At 36.3% G+C, this 20,112-nt stretch overlaps 1 protein-coding gene and 1 long non-coding RNA gene across 2 annotated transcripts in view; both read left to right on the top strand.

Annotated features, from left to right (window-relative positions):
* The window catches only part of LOC150084608 (von Willebrand factor-like), a 283,645-nt gene that overhangs the window by 157,112 nt on the left and 106,421 nt on the right, over nucleotides 1-20,112 (top strand). The gene's annotated exons all lie outside the window — the stretch shown is intronic.
* LOC150084609 (uncharacterized) lies at nucleotides 7,126-19,256 on the top strand. Its single transcript, XR_016547112.1, has 3 exons — nucleotides 7,126-7,182; nucleotides 16,948-17,032; nucleotides 19,157-19,256. It is a non-coding gene; the product is annotated as an uncharacterized LOC150084609 (long non-coding RNA).

Below are 20,112 nucleotides of genomic sequence, written 5' to 3'. Positions count from 1 at the left end.
AGTTTATTGATGATATTTCTAGTATGTCGACGGAATCTGAATGATCAAGTATACAAGATAAAATATTACATTTGTGAAACTGTTTTCAGTCAGTTTACGTGAAATGGGTATATCAAACACTACAAGTTTTTGTACAACTATAATTTTGTTTTCTGTTCTATGTGTAATTGTTTATTTTTATCAATTGCTTAAGAATTGTACGCTATATGCTTTTATTTTTGTGATATTACCAAATCACTAAATGGCAGTTTGTGTGTACGTGTGTGGGGAAGGGGGTGATTTAATGGTGTGGAAAGGTAACCCCATTCTAAATCCCCTTGTGGGCAGCATGAGATTGCGAATGAGAGTTGCATAGCAGGGAGGGGGTAATCACAATCCCTATTAATTCTTAGGTAATCCATTAGTAATGGAATAAAATTTCCATGTTTTTCACGGAATGATAATTCTTCCATGAGATGCACATTCACAATTTTTTAGTAGATATTGAATTATTCAATTACAGGTGTTTACACAATGTACTGCCATCTGGTGAAGTGTTTCTAATAATGTACCTTTCTTAACTGTTGGACATGAGTGTATATGCGAAATTATATGGTAGCCATTTAGACAATATTCACAATCCGAGGCTAAAGCCATCATTCCAAATAAAAATGGCGTAGATGGAACATCGGTAAACGCAATGTATACAGTATATGTATACTGTATTTTAATAAGTTCTAACATGATACCAACTACGCAGTTTTCATAACCCAAAAGTATAACGTATTTGCTAATGGTTCACAACGTTAAAGAATGCACAAATGTGACTTATTGACAAGAAACATAACAGGATATGAAATAGAGTACAGAAAGTGTAAACTTGTGAATGTAAAGTGTAAACTTTAAATTATAAAAATGCCTCAGTGTGCTTATACTTCCCATACGTGAACCCTCCAAGCACCGGAAAACAAGTCGACATAAAACAGCCCCAGACGCTAGATAACCCGCTCACTAATACTAAAGTTTTTAGTATTAGTAATGGCAAATGATGCAAGGAAGAAAGCATAAACAGCACCAGCAAAAAAAGACCATTTCCTACATCCTTTACCTACCTCTAATAATTTGTCCAGTTCTTTCTTAAATTCAATCAAACTATCCTCTTTCATAAAACCAGATGGAAGTTGTTCCAAACATCAACTACCTATAAGCAAATTGCCGCTCATTTACCGTACAATCATCCTTCTCTCTTTAAATTTGTCTCCTCGTGTGTCGTTTGAGAAATGCGAAACATACCCTCAGCATTGAGCTTACTTAAACCTCGCAGGTGTCCGATCGAATTTGCACTACTGAAGTCTTGCCTTTTGTTTTCCACACTAATTTCGTTGCTTGTTCAATACGCTGTTCTCAGAATTCTCGTGAAGGAGGTGTCATCTACAAAGAGGTCAAGCTGCATAGGAATTCGCTCTCCGAGACTATATCGCCCTTATACATAATTAATCGAGCGAATGTCTGAAACAGCGTTGATCAATTACTTAGTTTCTGGCAGTGCGGGACAATCTACCTTAGGTAATCAGTTTGGAGAACAAACCTTATTCACTTCCTTTTTTCTTTTACTAGGGATGTTATGTAAGTATCAAGGAGTTCATAGCCTTGGTTCTGATACATGATTTTGTCGTTGGTTTTAAGACGTCCCATTTTAAGTTTAAAATTCACCCAGTCTCTGAGCAGATTCAAACTAGGACTTCTTTAATCAAGTGATAAGTGGCGAAATCTCTGATGGAGGATCCTGACTGATGCGATTTTTGTCATGCATTCCAAGAAAACCTGTAATTCTGTATACTGATTAGGCAACGTTGCAAATATGATTATGGAAACCAGATAACAACATGCGAATATATTTCTTATATTCTTTTTTCCAGAAATTGTTAAAATAGAAAGTTTTTTTTTTATAAAGTAAGTAAATTTTCTTAGTAACTTATCTTAGAAAGCAAGTTTCTGTAATACACATTTTTCTAAGATTCGCCCATTCTGTATTTTTTTTTTCAGTCAGAAAGCTAGTTGATACTTTACAAAGTCCTTTTATAATTAATGAAAATATGGTGAATTATTATGGCTCTATCATCTTAAAAATTGTATTGTAGTGTAGATTATTACGTTTTTATAGAAAGAAACAGTATCCTCATTAGAATACAATTATTAAACTTCCTGAAGTTGTTGGTAATTATATTGAAATCTTATTATTCGTTTTCATCGTAGCGTGTAAGAGTAACGAACAATACGGATGTGGTCCAGCCTGTCCTTTGACGTGTGAAAATAGTACGGTAACTCCAACCTACCCGGACTGTGGTATAAAAATATGCAAGCTTGAATGCTTCTGTAAAAAAGGATTTGTCAGGGACAGAAATGGAAACTGTATCCGTCCTGAAGACTGTCCAGGAGATATCAAACATTGACACCAATCGTTTTAAACTAGCATTTTTGATCATTTACAACTATTGTTATTTTTGTATATAAAATTACTGTATGAAACAATTGCAGCAATAAAAATTATAATTTTTGTATCTGAACTCATTTGTCGGAGTGATTACATTATCTAATTCAAAGCAGTATCGCTTACTGTCTTCCACATTTACGTAGTTGATGAATCAGAGAACAAATAATGACGCGCATTTTCCACTTGTGGGAAGGGTGTTTTATCTTTATTATTATTATTTGTATCCCCTGTACATGTATTGCCGTCAGTGGCAATTGTAGTTATGTTAGTACAACAACTCCCCTCAAGCAATAAGGTCCACAAACTTCCTGAATGCATTAAATTATCAGAAATTTCCAGGCGCTGAGGATTTTATCTATAATATTTATTTATTTATGCGAGCTGTCAGTTTCTCATGAGCAGTGACACAAAATTATAAAGCAAAGTGATTTATTACACAAAGCTATTTACAAGTATATATGTAACTTGTTTTCCTCATTTAATCTGTTAATGCATGCTGTCATTTCCATAAATTTCTCTCAATTGACAATATCAGTTTTGTCCACAACTGCAATCACTAAACTAATTCAATCCTAATCAGCAATATCAATTCTATTCACAACAGCAATCTATAAACTAACTTAATACTAAACAGTTCTTTAAATATCTCATAATCAGCAATATCGATTCTCTTTTACAACTTCAATTAGTAAACTAACTCAATATGAAACAGCTCCTTATTCGCCTTAAATAGCAATATGAATTCTCTTAATACCTTCAACCAATAAACGAACTGAATGGAAAAAATTCCTTATATTTCTCGTAATTTCTTCAACTTTACTCTAAAATAATCTACAAATTTCTCTAAGCACCCTTTTCAATACAACACAGTAAGCAATAGTTCAGAAGACTTACGTTCCTTACAGTGTTGGAACGTAATAACGTTACTGCTTCAGGAGTAAATGGACAAGACAGGAACCATTTTACTTTACTCTTTTCAATACTTTCTTTCCCCTAACACTGAGACTACTCTTCCCCCCACACGCTACGGCACAGCTTTTCACTATATAGCGGGAACTTCCCAGAACTACAACAGAAATAACCGCCTCATTGTGGCACGAAAGCCTTATTTATTTTATTCTCATTTTCATATCTCAGCCTAGCTAATTTAAATCTGATCTAATCACTATTCACCTTCTTACTGCTAGATCGATCACCTGCTGACCATACATTTGAAGTTGCTCATATCGACGCCCTTCCCCAAAAACCTTAAATGTCACATCCTGAAGTTGCTGTGTAACATACAGATTAAACCATTCTGCTGAACAGACTTCCCTGAGCGTCTTTTAAATTAACCTATTCTTTCCTCACATAGCCCTCTACTTATATCTAAGCACTCAAATGACTCCACTACTTTATCTATTGTTCATTTCTGAAGCTTTTAATTTTATACCTGACCATACCGGTGTTTGCCATATTCCACTCTCAGGTCTACTCTCACTAAATGTAATTATTTTCATATGATATTATCCTTTCTTCTTAAGTGCTTTACTTCCACGCTCTACTAACAAAAATATATTTGTAAGACTTTGTTTTACGCGCTTTTATGAAGTTTTAATAAAATGTCCAATTCGCAATTTTAAATGGCTGCCATGTTTTAAGTGGCCTCCTGGGTAGCACAGTAGGTATAATCATGGTCTCCTCCCCAGACCGGATGGAAAATACCCCAAATCAAATCCCGTCAATGGCACGAGGTTTTATGGGTCTTTTTCACAAGTGGTTGAGTTATTCGGTCTCAGACGATGTTAGCATGATTTTTTCCTTCCGGAAACGTGGGTTTTTCTCCACCAAACGGCAAATCGACCACAGAACACGAAATCTACAGACATTATACCAATACGGCCCAAGTTTCTGATACGCCTAGAACTTTAAAGCAACCAAATCTTTTAAGTTATGCAAGAATGGTCGTTTCAAACGTTAATTGTTTTCAAAACCTTCGTGGAAGGTTTTGAAAACAATTATCTGAAATTATCTGAAATCAGAAATTATCTGAAATGTCTCAAGTTTAAAAGATAAACTTGTATAATTTGTCAAAAAAATTCTTGCACAATCTTTCACTTCTTTAAGCAAAAAGGAAAGTGCAGAAATGGGAAATGTTTGTGCTTTTTGATTTCTTCATAGAATATTTACGAAAGGAAAGACTGTTTCTATTTGAATAATTTTAATTTTTCGATTTTTGTAATTTATTTTAGGAAAATGAACTATTTTAAAGGAAAAGAGGATATTTTTAGGCAGAGGTAATTTTTTTCCCTTTGTAAAAGTGTACATTTGTGCTAGAACCTTCATTTTCTATTCTACTATGCACAAAATGAAGAAGCTTAACAGAGAACTGCGCTCCTTTTTATCAGCACTCCTGGTAGCTATGAGTATTAATTCTATGACTGCACTTTAATAGTCAAAATGCAAGCTAATTAATTAGAATTCTCATTAAACTGCTATAATTCCTTAACTAATCATCCGATTTTAATGCGACTCTCAATAAATAACATATCAGAATAAAGATAAAGACCAATTTTTAAAACCATTTTCTATAATCAAAATGAAATAGATGTTCAGTATTATTCTGTAACTCAAAAATTTATTTTAAATAATCTTTTAAATTAATTTTAATATCGATATTAGATAAGGTTAACTTAACTCTTCTGGCATATAAATTTCTTTCCTCATCATAAACTTCTGCTCTGAAATTAATGCCGATGTCATTTTTAATAGTTTTGAATTTAGTCTATTCTTAAATTAGTTATTTTTTTTTAGTAGGAAGGATTTGTAGCTTGTTAAGAATATCTGCTATTTAATAGTCATTTTTTTTCAAGCTATTTTATGTCATACATAATTTTGCAAACATATATAAAACTAACGTTTTATAATTTTCGTTAATGAATTCGTCGCTTAATGAACGATTTAAGACGATATCACTCCAGTTTATTTTCATTTTATGTGTATTAATAAAGTCCTCACTTAAAGATGGTATTTATATAACTGTTTCCAGTCTAATTTGTTTAATAGTTGCTCAATGACATCTCCTGATAACTGTTGATATTTAGTTATAATCTGCATATCTAGTTCATCTGCGGATTCAAAGAATAAAAGTATTATTAAATGTTTGAAATTGAGTAACATTTTCATGTTTAAATTTTCGTTGAATTCCAGAATCGATTCCTGAGATAATCTTTGAAGCTCTGATATAAATTCCCAGTTTAACTTATCTGCACCACAGAAAAAAGCGCCTGCAAGTATGAAATGGCGATATCTTCTTATCAGGTAAAAATACAATTCAACCGCGTTCTAAGTTTTCGGCACAGTCTTCGATGCAGAACGTTCCTCGTTAGAAAACAAGAATTTTATTAATCGAATATGTAAACAGCGTCATCCATAATCTGATAAAAGATTCCTCCGCTCGTGTGCTACTTGTTCTGTTAGGACATCACTTTCATTACATCCCACGAAATAAAATAAAGCAGGATTAGGTACGTAAATCTAGACAGTCAATGTATTGGGCCAGACCACCAATACTCACCTATTGATCCGTTTATCAGTACTCTCAGATCGGAATAATAATGAGCCACAGTGAAAGTAAGTCTCATTTTGCCTAAACTGCATTCTTCAAACTTGCGTCCGTGTCATGTAAAACGGGTTCAAACGCTTCAACCGAGAGACTGGGTAACTCTGACACAATTGTGCTGCCCATTTGGACTTTCTCTTCAATGTCACGTGGATTGAGGAGTTGGCTTTAACATACCAGATAGAGTTTAAATTGTATTTACAGCGAAGAATCTGTACGTTATCAGACAAGCCCGATGTCAGCTGTAGTTCAACAGTAACGTGGAGTCAGCACTGAAGAAATTATTTGATCGGATCGCTAGTATTCCCTGAAGGATATCTAGGGTTTGCAGCTACCGACTGTTCGTGTCCGTGGCACAATAATGTTCTTCCAACATGGAATATGCTGTCGTTTGTGGAAGCAGGTCAGTGCAAGGCTAAACGTAGTCAGCGATAAGCTTCGCAAGTGGCGAGTGCAGATTTCTCAACCAATTGAGTTAAATCAAAATAAATTCAGAACCAGTTTAAATTTCACTATGCTGCAAATATTGCATATGTCCAACTCTGACTAAATGTATTCTAGTATTTCGGAAAGAAGACTGTCTCATTCACTCTATTCAATTCTCGATTTTGTTCTGAAGGGAACACATGAAGCATTTTGTAAGAAACACAAAGTTAAGACCAGGAAACACATTTCAAACCATATTCAAGCTGCTTCGGCAGTTTCCTGAACCGATCAGCCACAACTTGGCTTGAAAAGCGTGTTTAAAATGGCATAGATATTTACGTGCTTCCTAAATGCGTTTTTCGTTTATAGCCTCTGAAAGTACTAACTTGGTTTTCAATTGAATAGGTTGGTGTAATATTTGCCTCAATTTCTGAATCACCCTGTATGTAACAGTGGGCTGGAATTTGATTATATTGCTTGATAAAATATATGTCCACACATATCCTGTGCATGTGTGGGATGCGTACGCACACGCAGGATACGTGTAGGTGTATGTGAGACATTTTGGACATGTAATGTATATACGTGGCACTCAAGCGACGATGAAATTGTACGGTACATTACTTGGAAGCACAACGTAGTCTGTTTTCTTGCTTCTAAATATTGCTTCGATTCATTCAAGGTATGTTTGGATTTCTTACACTATTATCGCATTCCGTCCCATATTATTATTATCGGAATGAATAAAATTATCTTTTAAAGAAAATTGTTCATTTTCATCAACGAATTTTTCTCCTTTTCATAACGGATATTTATTATTATTTTTTTACTTTATTTAAATAGAATATAATAAATCAGTTGGGCACTATTATCTTTAATAGATCTTAAACTCCACACAACATTTTAAATAAAATTCTCCAAGTAATTTTAAATGCATTATTCCTTTAAATGGATTCATTCAAGGGACTAAGGATTTCGTTTCAGAATGTTCTGATTAAAATATTATTCTACAGTATTGTCCTAAGGAAAAAAATCACAGCTATTAAAGTTTTGTACCGATGAATTTTATAAATCATTGCATCATTACACTAATTCAAGGCAGGCGTATCGAACAGGACATTTGATACAGTACTTTTCTCCTTGCTTCTCTCTGCACCGGCACTATTTCCCCCCTGCACCAAGGCCCACCCAGATGGTGGCAGCTCTAAACATCAGACGTCTTCCTGCCATTATCCATGAGAGAAGACTCGTCTTTGCTTTAAAATGATGGTTAGCATCATTTCGGAACTAGACTTCTGGGCTAACTGCGGATGGAGAATCCCAGTACCAAACCTTCGGGTCAATCCAGTCCTTCAGGCCACCCCCCCCCCAAAACTGTTAAAGTTATCCGATCGAATCTTACCCGTGCAAATGCTGCAGTACATACACTCCTTGGATGGCAACCTCTACAAGTTCGCATTGGATAAAAAATACAGGCAGAACTTACTCCATCGACTTCCTTCTCGGGATCACGTCAAAAGATATTAGAACCTGCTCCCCAGGACCTGTCCATCACTGCCATGGATCCCTCACTACATTGTTCCAACTTCCCGCGCCGGCTCCGATGACTCCAACACTGTAAAAGGACTGCTCCCTGGAGAATAATTTAACTTGATAACATGCTGTTGTGTATATATTTTCATATGTAAATTTGCAATTTGTTTTCTCAATGTTTAATCCTACACTTGTATAATTAGTAATAAACTGCCGAAGAATCTCAGTTACACGCCATTCATGACATCAAGAATTAATCGTAGAGGTGGTAGGACAGCAATAATTGTAAAATCCAATTTTAAAGTTTTGAACACATACAACTCTGATACTTTCAACTTTGAAGGAATTTCCCTACTAATCCAAGTTGAAGATTCTCTGCTACAAATTTATAATATTTATATTCCGCCTGGACCTACTGATGACATCATTAATGAAGTAATAACCTGGATCACTACTGTTCTTAAGCCTCAAACTAACATCATTATAATGGGCGACTTTAACCTTCCCTGCCCAAATATAATCTACAAATGAAGCTGCTGTCCGACTCATTTTTAGTTCTAGGAGCTAAAAAAATCAACGTCCCTGTTACAAGAGGTAATCAAGCGCTTGATCTTGTATACTCTAACTTTCCACTGCATGAAAAACTTAGCAGGAACATTACATTTAAATCTGACCACAAAAGTATAGAACTGCAAGCAACAATTTGCTGTGGGAATCCTCGCCCCCCTCTGGAAATCACTAAAAGAATATCATCAATTAAATTCCTTCAGAAAGAAAAGTTTTTGCAGCTCTTAAAATACTATCCATGGGATTCTCTCAAAAATATTCCTATACAGGACGCCACCTTTCTTCTTATAAAATGGCTGAATCAACTGAAAACAGAGTCGGCATCCAAACTTGTTAGAATATCTTCTCACTCCAAACCTTGGTTCAAATCCCACCTGAACCCTTACTTTAAAAGTAAGCAAAAATATCACAGACAGTGGAAGAAATACGGCACTTCATCAGCACACATAAAATATAAAAAGAGCGGAGCATTGTTTCAACTCAAATAAATTCAGTCATACAAAAATTATGCTATGTCCACGCTAAAGCACAATAAAAGAGCACTTTCTACAAAAACAACAGCTACCTTACAGCACGATCTAGTTTCTGAATGGATAAGATGCAATATGGAAACAAGCAGATCTGACATTTTCACTGAAGGTATACAAAACAGATTTATAGCATTTAATTCCTATGAACAAGCAGACAAAGTGCAACATGATGTGTCTCCGGATCAAGCCCTGCTAATTAACCAACTTGTGAACAAGAATACAGTTCAGCGTGCAGTTAACCAAATACGCCCTGATAGTAGTGAAGGTCCTGACGGCATCCCTGGTTTTATTATTAGATTGTCCAGCGTATACATTATTGATTCGTTAGTGCATATAATTTCCAGGTGCATCTGCCAGTCATTCCTTCCAAGACAGTGGAAAACTTTCAGGATTACGCTGATTCCTAAAAAAGCTTGCAGAAATAACCATCCCGGCCATCGACCAATTGCTGTTTCGTCAATAATTACTAAAATTATTGAAAAAATCATGCTCCCATATCTTCAACATGCAATCTTCGCTAATGCGCCTGTCAATATGCATTTTGGTCCTAGAGGGCGCTCCACAACAACAAGCCTAGCTGACACCATTGTACGCATCCAAACTGCGTTTCAAGATAAGGCACAATGCGATGTATTTTATTTTGACATCAAAGGTGCTTTCGACAACATAGATCTCAAAAAAGCTTTTCAAATACTAAAAAATCATTTTCTCGTTGACACAATGATTATTTCCTATCTTCAATACAGCCTAAATCGCAGACTTCTCCTCTTCCCCACTAGTACTGACAATATTCTCGTCACAACCTCAACAGGCATTCCCCAAGGAGCCGTTCTCTCCAGTACTATATTTTCAGCATCTCTTCAACCACTTCTACAAGAAAATCCAAATCTACTGGCATATGCCGATGATTTAAAGTTATTTATAATCTCCAAAGCCAGTGATGATATTCGCAAAGTTATCAATGATGCGAATTCACAGATTTGTGAAATCATCGAGTACCTGAAAGATCTCAATCTGAATATAAATGCGAGCAAATCTGCTCAAATTACTTATTCCCTTCAGAAACAACCCAACCACATAGAAATAAAAATTGCAGATGTCCCAATCCCAAATGTTTACGCTCACAAAGACCTTGGAGTTGTTTTTGATAAAAAATCTCTCCTTTAATGCCCACTATTTATATGTTGCTCAAAAAATTCAAAAAGCAAAATGGTTAATCAAACAAGAAACAGCAGCGATTCAAGACAGAAAAACAGTCATTAAGCATGTTCAAAGATGCATCTTTCCCATTCTGTCCTGTGCTTCCGAAATCTGGTCTGGTGCTCCTCAAGTAACCGTCAAGAAATTCCTTGCCCTAGAATATTGGGTTCTTAGATGGCTCAATAGTAAGCTTCGTTTTCCCCATACAATATCCAGGCAACAGCTTTATAAAAACCTAAAAACAAAGCCTCTGCAACAGATGATCAACGAGTCTGGAGTCACGCTTCTTACAAAGTTAATCACCTCTGAATGCGATTCACCAAACTTAGCCAATATAATAGCTATCCCCAAGAGGGAAAATTCAAGAAACCAGCAATTCAAATCCAACCTCTCCAGGCTCAAACAGATGGATAGAATATTCCCCAATGCATCTCTTCACCTCATAAATCATCACAACATTGATTGCAACAGGTTAATCAACTCCGAAGCCTACAGGAGTCAGATCTCCGATAAAATGAAGAAAAATAATCCAACCCAGTAATTGCAACTGAAAGCCAAATGTCCTGTTCTGCAATTTTTTTTTAAAATTCATAACTGTTCTGCAATTTTTAAATTCATAACTAAAATTCCTAGTCATTGTTAATATCTATATAAAATCTGCTATGTACATATACTTGATTATTTTATGTCATTCCCGTTGTATTTTTACCTGCCCCTAGCCATTTGTTGTGATGGGTTTGCTGTATTTGCAATAAATGAATATTTATTTTATTTTATTTATTTATTAATAGTATTGTTTTTTTTCTCTCCTATCTTACCCTTGATTATATTAGCCTTTGTATAAACCCCTGGCTTGTAGCCGTGAAGGGTATTTGTGTGCGGTGTGTGCCTTTTGTAGGCAATAAAGAGTTCTTATTTAACAGAGCTTCTCGCTAGGAATATCATTCAGTTTAACAACTGCTCTCCATTAATTGCGATTTATTCCACCTTTATGCGAAGCAGGGAAAACAAATATTCTCTTAACGTGGTAGAACAACTTTCAGTAAAACTACTGAAATTTCTAGCTCTGTTCAGCCACTGAGTCACACGTTTATTGTTATATATATTTTTAGATAACTCCTAATAGATGAGGTTATAGGAATGTTGCAATATTTTTACCGAGTCTGGTTTATGGATTGTGGAATATACACTGTTTGTTTGTTATCTGGTAGCATTAGCAGCTAAGGCCATATTGCTCCAGGGAAATATGCAGTGGTCATTCCACTGACCTTTCCGCATCCTCCCTATTTGGTGGGCCCAGGCTCGAACCCCGGTCTAATCAAGAAGCATGTGCTACGCACTGCTGCTGCTCCTGGCTACGGAGGCGCTGAACATTTAGTGGCGTACAAAGTTCCATAACACTAAGTGGCATACCTACCTAGTAACGGGTAGGATCGAAAGCTCGAAGAGACCTTTCCACAGCACTCCAAAGATGCTCCACAGGGTTCATGTCTGGTGAACGGGAATGTCATTCCATGGTGGTAAAATCTCCGGAGTGTTCTTCGAACCATGTTCTAGTCACGATGGTTCTGTGGGGAGGCACATTGTCCTGCTAGAAGAGTCCATTGCCAAATGGGTGCACGATGACCATGAAGGGATGCAGATAGTCTGCAAAGATGGACACGTAACCTGGACCGTTCAGAGATCCGTCTAGATGTACCAGAGGTCCGAATCTGTGCCAGTTGAACATGTTCCCGACCATTACCGACCGTCCATCTGCTTAAACAGGTCCTTGTTGACATGACGGGTGCATAGCTTCGTGCGGTTTCCGCCAGACACGCACTGCCCGTCAGTTCGAGATAACTGCAAATGGGACTAAGACTAGGAGATCCGTCTCCAATCATCCAAGGTCCAGTGCAATGTTTTATCGTCCAGTTGAGGCGTAGAGTCCTGTGTCGTGATGTTAACAATGGGGCTCTGATGGGTCGGCGGCTAATGATCGCCTGATGGTCTTGGTGGAGACATTTTTCTGGCACCTCCCTTGTTGAAGTCGGCTGTGATTTGTGCCACTGTCGCTCTCCAGTTGGCTGAAATAATGCGAGAAAGATGTCGATGGCCACGTTCATCCACCAGCTTTCTCCGCCCACAGCGCTGAAGCTGAACAATGTGTTTCCAATTTATTTCTCAAGCTGACTTTGTGTCATCTAAATCAATGTTGACATGGTTTTCTCCCTCAATGTATACTGCCTACCTGTTGACTGGGCATGGCTCACTTCGAGGTAAGTTGTTTCAATGGGGATTGCTTCCCTTCTGATCCCTTCTCTTCCTGTGGAGAGGAACAGAAGGGATCCTGGTTGCATGTACTTTTCAGTTGTAGTCAATACAACGTGGAACGTCAAGCAATTGTGAACAGTGTTCCGGATCTTACAGAAGATAATGTGTTTGTTCTGGTTGGCAGTCCTGCTAACTTTGAGGCTCTTCAGATTTTCTTTCTGGCGGTATTCACGAAGAGAACTGTGCTGAGATGTCTCCATTAGAACTGGCAGATGAAGACCGGTGACAGCAGAGGTTGAATTATGTCCTGGACTCTGGAGTCCTTTACCCGATTGTTTTCTTGTCTGGTATACATCTCCAGCTAAAATATCACAGTTTTTTACAGTTTTTTTTTTTTTTTTGCTGGGTCCCAGATTTGATCGACCAGTGAGCGGGATTTTTGGCACTCACCGGTATTGCACTACCTCCGGTGGGTGCGGGATTTTTGAGCGCTGAGAGCGCTCAACAGTGATAGTAGATCCAGGTCCGGCTCCTCACGCCTAGGGACGGGCACCAAGAAGCATCCGCCCAAGTGTTGGCTGCTCCCTGGTGGCAAAGTTGCCTGACATACACAACCCAACACACACTCAGACTTCCATCGTTTTTATGAATATACATGAAAACACACACACACCTCTGTCCTCGATTATGGCGTATTCCCCATACACTCTTGATACTGTCGAACGGGGATAGTGCAATTTCTGCCACCTCCGCGATAGAGTGACCTATGCGTCGGGCACCCACCATCATCACTCTTTCAAAGTCGGTTAACTCACGACGTTTATCCATACTGACATCGAATTACAGTCTACGTGATTGGCGTGTAGCTATATACTTGCCAAGCGGTGGATTCATCCACTAACGAGAGGAGTGACAGCGTTGAGTTACCCAGGAACCCCATGAATTCTATCCTTTCAGTGCACTATTACTATTCGACTGGTTTGCAAAAAAAGGTTTATACTGCTAGACGCAATTACAGTTGCTAATTCAAGAAACCCACAATGGTAGCACTGTACCTAAAATCCCTGTTCGTTCACACTGGCCAAAACAGCACCGAGTTCGAATCATCGCAAAAGATGGGGAACGAGGAAATCTTTATGAACACTTTTTCACACTGTTGTCATATCAGAAGCCCTCCGGTGAGGGTAGCATGTTTTCCCAATCCTCGCTAACTAGGAACTCCCTCTGTTCAAAAAAAAAAAAAAAAAACCCGAAGAACAAACGCTATTAGAGAAATAGTACGCTGTTAATGTACGAACTTCTACTCGGAAAACCTCTTAACATTAATTTTTCTTTCTCTTTTTATTTATTTGTGGTTTGTGTTTTTTTTTTTTTTTTTGCTAATGCTGAGGAACATTGCTAAAAGAAATATTTATATACAAATCATTCGTTTGTTTGTCGTCAGGCAGATTTTAGGCGCATCAGCGACTATGGCCACATTGCGCCGTATGGCCTTAGTCGCTGTATGTATTTTCTATAAATTGCATGTGTTCTGTAATCGATTTTCTGTTTCGCTGGACGCAAAACACGACAAGAAAAAGATTTTGTCGAAGGAGAGTCGCACCTTGATTTGTTTCGGATACATGCCAAGGCAACTAATGCAATCAGTCATAAATGTCATAAATTGTTTTTATTCTACCAAAATGTTTAGATTGAGCAAAGTGGGAATTTTGTGAAATGATATGAATTGCATCCTTCGCCAGGCTCGACAAATTCGGCCAATAAATAACGAGAGACGTTAACTAACAGCTCTGTTATTTATGTTACATGTCCTGTTCCTTTATGAACTGGGGATACATATGCACATCTCCAGTTTATAGGATTCCCTGAATCCAAGGATGCTCTCATAATTATAGCTAATTGTATGCTTACCTCCTTTGTGGCCTCAATTAATATAATTGGATAGATTCCATCCACCCTTGATGTCTTTTTATGTTCAATTTCAACAATTTCTCTTCCACTTTTCCTTCATTTATCAGTCATTTATCTCCCCATCTGCTTGGGTTCGGCAGAGAATTCATAACACTGTTGAAAATTAATACCAAAGTGTTGAAGGCGTAATCCACGAGGATGGTGAGAATTGCAAATCCCTACTACTTTGCAGTTGATATTGCTAACCTGCTTGGGACAAAAGTCAGCAAAAAATTCTTCCTTTTTGTAAAAATGAGATCCTAGATACCGCACTCGTTTTATAAAACAAGTGTGGTATATATGGAAATGAGTTTTTTTTGCTCATGGCCTTTTTGCGGTTGAGTTCTTTGGCGACTGCTGATAACTAAGCTGGGTACTTGCTTTTTCTATATTTGTACTAAAGAAATGAAATCAAAGAGAATAATTGAAATTATTCTCTTTGATTGAAAGAGAATAATAATTCTCTTTCAATCAAAGAAAATAATTGAAATTCCTCTACCAGCCTCTTGGCATCTTCGGCAATTTTTAGAAATATTAATTAGTTTCAACTAATATTTGTAAAAATGCAACCAAACAAAACTATTTGCTTTTCTAAAATTAATTCTAAGAGCATGGCGTCGATGTCATTTGAGTCCTGTTGCTATCTCAATTGTGAAGAAAGCTGTTTTACAAAATTAATATGAAAGAAAAGAAGAGCTTGAGACTGAACCCGCATTTCTACCACGGCTTAATCTTCCTCCAGATGAAGCCACTTCGAATTCGGAGTTAAATAAATGAACTAAATTTATTTAATTAAAATTTAAATAAATGAAAGAAATAAAAGAAGAGATAAAGCCGACTTACTACTTCTTAACCAACTGTTAAATGGTACCCTGAATTGCCCTCATCTCGTCTCACAAATAAATTTCAACGCTCTGACAGGAGCGTTAAGAAACCATCCACTGCTGAAACCATCCTATGCGAGAACAAATTATGGATACTACAACTTCTACAACAGGACTGCAAGATCAATGAACAAAGCAAATATTGAGATATTTGATACCCCCGGACACTTCAAGAGGCAACTGAAATTGCTAACCTCATCCGGTACCTGACTTAAAATAGACTCTTCTTTTAAGTTCTAAGACTCTGATTGTGTGTGAAGAAATACCAGTGCTCTGCCTGTTCACTTAAATAGGACGGATGAGTCCTTTTATTTATTTAGTTTTATTTTATCTGTACATTTACTTTTTTCTTTACTTTGGGAAATGTATACTCCAAGCTTTTTGAAGCTATGTAATAATTCTTTGTAGCTGCACCCTCAGGCACGTTGTTTGCTGTTTTGTAGCTGTTAATAATAATAATAATAGTAACTTTTGAATCTCCTAGGATTACGACATTCTAAGTACAAAGGATGAGAGTAAGAGTATCAATTTTAACAGTCTGATGGAGCTTACAATTAGATGCCTCTCAAGTAGAGGGAAATATTACATAGAACACGTATATTTGCCTGTCAACTGGAGATATTTGAGCCTTTAGATGGTTGGTATTATGAACTCTAAATGTGACAGTACAGGCCTTCAGCCTGAGGAATTTTACAGGCAATAACAAATAGCAGGTTTAGTGAAAATTGATATTTCAATACCTCAAGCTCTGGAGCTCCTGTACCTACTGTAAATATTGAAATTGTGAGTGGTGATTTCCGAAGTCCGATTTCTTCATGCAGATAAGTTTCAACGAGTGAAGAGTTAGTTTCAAATTCTTGGTATTTTTGTTTATAAAATCCGACAGTACAGCTGAAAGGAAATTGGGAATTTAAGTGAATTTAGAACTAGGTAGTAGTGTGCTCGCTTTTCGAAATGAATAGAGGAAAATTTATACCTTCAGACCAATTCTGACTGAGTGTTTTAGTTTCCATTGGAAGAACATGGAATTAAAGATGAGGAATAATACCACGTTGGCTACATACCATAATGTTGATCGCTGCTTGATGTGGCCAAGTGGTCAACGCGGTGGAACAGTAGTAGACGCCAATTAGCCTTGGAAGTAAGTTCATTGCAGGAAATCAGTCCTCCGAGAGATTAATTGACTGGCAAATCATGTCAAGGGGATCAGTAAGCCTTCATAACTGTCGTGGAATGAATAACAGAAATATAGAAATTTTGATGTCGAAAGAAATTGCTCTACAAGAAATTAAATATACTTTTTGTTTATATCTGTAAATGTACCGAAACCGTAGAAGAGACTGAAGATGGCTAAAAAAAAAAAAAAAAAAAAAAAAAAAAAAGAGAGGAAATTTTCATTTGAACGAAACGTCACAGATCTGTCAGATTAATACATAATGAAACAAGAGATGCTTGTTGAAGTATAGTTCATTATCTTCTGACCTTTCTTTTCTGAGACAAAATTAAATCCCTGGTAATAATTCATTTCAGATAAATCCCGACTTCGCAATGATGGTGTGTAGGATTTTGATTGCTGTAACTGCTCTTTTCGCTTCTTGCTGGACACAAGAAGAAGGTACGTACTTTTACCTATCAATGTATGTTTCTGTATAATTGAAAAGAATTGTTTAACTTAAAGAAAGCCGAATTTGCAATAATTATATTAAAATTATTTTTTTAAAATGTGATTTACATTTAGTTCAACACTTTAATTTATAATTATGGTAATAATAATTAGAATTAATTATTTGTTCCTGAATGGATAAATAAATTTGTTATTCTGCTCCGTTTTCAGCACTTGTAATAATTTCGAATCATTTATTTCTCTATACAGAATAGCGCATGTTTAAATATATGTGGGGCAAGATATTCGTGCGCTGGATTAGGTTAGGCGTTTTGTTTATATCTGTAAGTGTATCAAGACCGTAGAAGAGGCTGAAGACAGCTAGAAAAAAATTATTTCAACGAAACTTCTCAGATCGTTGCCATTTTCTCGACTACTGACAGTGTCCAGTTATTTTGGGGTTACTGTTCCCCAAGTATAATACTTTACACTTTGCTGGATTAAAGCATAGCTGTTATTTTTCTGGCCATCTCTTAAGTTATCTAGGTCACTTTGAAAAAGCTCTGCTTGGCGGTGATCATTAACTACTCTACCAATCTTTACATCATCTGCAAACTTAGACAGCAAGCCCTCTATCCCTTCATCGATGTCATTTATGAAAATGAAAAACAACAGTGGTCCTAATACTGATCCTTGGGGAACCCCACTTTTTACATCAATCCAGTCTGAGGAATAACCATTTATCACAACCCTCTGCCTCCTGCCCTGAAGCCATACAGCTATCCATTTAAGGATTTTCCCAGTGATTCCAACCTGTTCCAGCTTATAAAGTAACCGCTCATGTGGGACCGAGTCAAATGCTTTGCTGAAATCCAAATAAACAATGTCGAAATTATTTTCTAAATCCAACTCTTGTGTGACCCTGTCAAAATAGCTAACTAGATTAGTTAAACATAATTTTCCCTTTACAAAACCATGCTGAGTATCCTTCAGAATTCCATTTCTATCTAAATGATCTTGAATTCCACCCTTGATCATTGCCTCCATGCTTTTCCCTAAAACTGAAGTTAGATTGACTGGCCGGTATTTCTCACTTCACTCTTAGAACCGCCCTTATGTATTGGAGATACAATAACACTTTTCCAATTCAACGGAATCACTCGAGTCCAGTGATGTTCTCGTAATTAGCCTCAATGGTTCAGTGCACTCACTTTCCGCCTCCCTTAAGATTATACCATCAACCCCAGGAGCCTTACTGGCCTGTAGGCTCAAAAGTTTTTTCATTAAATAAACATGTAAAATTTCAACATCATTAATTACATTTTTTTTTCAACTTCACTCTCAGAATTTCTCATTGACATAAAGGGTTTTTCTTCTGTAAATATCGCTGCAAAGTAATAACTGTAGAGTTCAGCTTCAGGTGGGGTATCTAATACTATCCCATGTCGATTACATAACGGTCCGATTTGGTGTTTCCTTCACTTCTTTTCATATATATATATATATATATATATATATGTGTGTGTGTGTGTGTGTGTGTGTGAAGAATTCCTTATCCCCACTCTTTGCCAGCGATTTCTCATATTCTGCCTTTGCCAGCCTAACCTTTTCTGTGGCACGGATCAATTTGTAGCTGTTATAGGTTTTATTGCTATGTAACTTTTCCATGCCGTCTTTTTCTGCTCATGATGGGTAACTATTGCTGGATGCTAAAGAGGGACTGTAAAGTACAAGGGTCTTCAAGAAAATCAAAGAAATTAAAATTTACGTATCATAGATCAGTTTTTAAAATGAGAGATGAGGGTTTAGTGGAATTTTTACCATACTACCCTTTTTAATATTGTTTTCAAGATGTATTTAAATATAAAATTCAGGTAAAAATAGCATTTTATTATAATTTTAGTGCATAAATTCTGCCGAAATTAATAAAAATTTTAGCAGAATGTGAAAAATCAAACTTCTTTCATGATTTTTGAAGAAACCGGTTATATTTGAAATAGGAATTAGAAAGCGTTTCAGAAACACTCTTTTCTAAGTAAACATAATTAATTTTTTTTTAAATGCAGAAACAGTATCCTCATTAAAAAATAATTGTACTTCATTTTTTGGTGATATCATTAATCTTTTTATTCGCAGATTGCAATCTTAATGAGCAATATGGATGTGGTCCAATCTGTCCTTTGACGTGTGACAATTATACAAAGCCTTCCGACGATCCATATTGCTGGAGACAAACATGCAGGATTGGATGTTTCTGTAAAGAAGGATTCGTCATAGACAGAAATGGAAAATGCATTTGTCCTAAAGAGTGTCCATGAAGATATCAGAACTATAACTCCAACATCTCTCGTTTTAAACTAGCATTTCAGATTATTTTCTATTATTATTTTAATCTATAAAATTGTTATATGAAACGTTTCCAGGAATAGAAATATGTACTCCTTTCAAAACTATTCATTTATATGAAACACTCTACAGCTGTTCATGTGAATTTCTTCATTCACTACAAGAGCTAAGCTTGAGGGGATTCGAACTGTTCGTGTTGTTGGTTTTACATAGCAACATCTTAAACCAAAGTACATAAGTGAATTATGTCCGAGTTCCTTGAGGATAACTCCATTCTCCGAGAGTAATCAAACTGGGAGCTCTCTAAATTACTGAAAGAACGAAATCACTACACTGTGATGGAGGAACCCACCTGTTGAAAAGCTGCAATGCTGCATGCCGAGTTAGTAATGTTGCAAATAATTTTATGGGCACTGGATAGCTACCTGCGAATATGCTAAAGACATTTCTTCAATTCTTCTACGCCAAATATTATTAAAAGAAGATTCACCCATATTTAAATTTTCTAACTAGAAAAATGAGTGAATATATTACAATTCGTTCTTATAATTATTTGCAAAACTGGCGAGTTAAATGTTATTATTTTAAAATTAAAATGTGTTCTAGTGAGCATTTTGACTAAAACGCAATGTAACTTCATTAAAACATAATTATTACGCTTTGTTGTAACAATAAAAAGAACAAAAAAAAAACATTACTCTTCTCTTCGTAGAGACAGCTTAGTGAGCAATATGATTGTGCTCTGA

The sequence above is a fragment of the Mastigoproctus giganteus genome, chromosome 6 (genome assembly GCF_048544385.1).
Source record: "Mastigoproctus giganteus isolate SK-2022 chromosome 6, ASM4854438v1, whole genome shotgun sequence".
NCBI lineage: Eukaryota > Metazoa > Arthropoda > Arachnida > Uropygi > Thelyphonidae > Mastigoproctus > Mastigoproctus giganteus.
The sequence above is the reverse complement of the archived record's forward strand: the minus strand, read 5'-3'. Positions and strand labels throughout refer to the sequence as shown.